We start from the raw sequence: 1,301 nt of genomic DNA on the forward strand, positions 1-1,301 counted from the left end.
GGCTATTTTTTGGTTGCAGCCATCATTGTTGTTTGGCGGGTCCGGGCTGGGGATTCGAACCCGCCACCTTAGGTGTACGTGGCTGGTGCCTTAGCCTGTCCAAGCCAAGCAGTTGGTTTATGATGAGCTTAAATGTGTTTGTGTTTTTCCTACTTGGGATTTGTTGAGCCATTTGGATTTGTAAATTTATGCATGAGTGTGTGTGTGTGTGTGTGTGTGTGTGTTTAATCAAATTTGGGAAGTTTTTGGCCTTTCTTCAAATTTTTTCTACCCCTTTCTCTTTTCCTTCTGGGACATAAACATTTTTTAATTCTTAGACAGGTTAAGTATACTCTTTGTTCTTCCTTGAAAAACCCTGTTAAAAAGTTTTAAGTTTATAGTTATTTTGTGACTTTAGAAATGTTGTTCATTTGTTTCTACCCTTTTAGCTTTATTTTTATTAGGTTTTTCTCATGTTTAGAAAGGAAAAACAGGCTCAGCACTTAGCTCAGTGAGTAGGATGCCAGCCACATACATCAAGGCTGGCAGATTCGAACCCGGCCTGGGCCTACTAAACAACAATGACAACTTGAACCAAAAAAATAGCTGGGTGTTGTGGCAGACACGTGTAGTCCCAGCTACTCGGGAGGCTGAGGCAAGAGAATCACTTAAGCCCAAGAGTTTGAGGTGGCTGTGAGCTGTGATGCGACGGCACTCTACTGAGGGCTACATAGTGAGATTCTGTCTCAAAATAAATAAGTAAAAAACTAAAAAGGAAAAACAGCTTGATTTAATCTTTCTACAGTGTATACATATATCAAAATATAACATTGCACCCCATAAAAATATATTTATTTGTCAGTTAAAAATTAAAAAAAATTAAAACAGGATATATTTCAGGAAAACAAAACATGAACGTAAAGAACTTTGATTTCATATTAAGTAAATTTGATATCTTCTATAGAAACTAGATTTTTGTTTAAAATTAATGTTGGAAGTAGAAATCCTTCCTCTTAGTGTTACTTGTGACTGAAATTGGTTCAGTTATGGCCTCAATGTGATAAGAAGCTCAGTAAAATACTTTAAGAATTTTCTGAAAGCAAAGATACTTATAGTAACTGGTAAATATTTTTAACGTCTCAGATATTGGGTAATTAATTTAAAAAAAATTTTTTTTCAGAGTTTGGTGCCCCTAGCTCAGTGGTTAGGGTACTGGCCACATACACTGGGCTGGCAGGTTCAAACCTGGCCAGGGCCTGCTAAACAATAATGGCAACTACAACAAATAATAGCTGGGTGTTGTGCCAGGTGCCTGTAGTCCC

The 1,301-nt window shown here is 37.2% G+C and overlaps 1 protein-coding gene across 2 annotated transcripts in view; it reads left to right on the forward strand.

The window, feature by feature from the left end:
- Positions 1 to 1,301, forward strand: part of WDR47 (WD repeat domain 47) — a 71,839-nt gene that overhangs the window by 24,406 nt on the left and 46,132 nt on the right. The gene's annotated exons all lie outside the window — the stretch shown is intronic.

The sequence above is a fragment of the Otolemur garnettii genome, unplaced genomic scaffold, assembly GCF_000181295.1.
Source record: "Otolemur garnettii isolate 467f Iridium unplaced genomic scaffold, OtoGar3 scaffold00010, whole genome shotgun sequence".
Classification (NCBI taxonomy): Eukaryota; Metazoa; Chordata; class Mammalia; order Primates; family Galagidae; genus Otolemur; species Otolemur garnettii.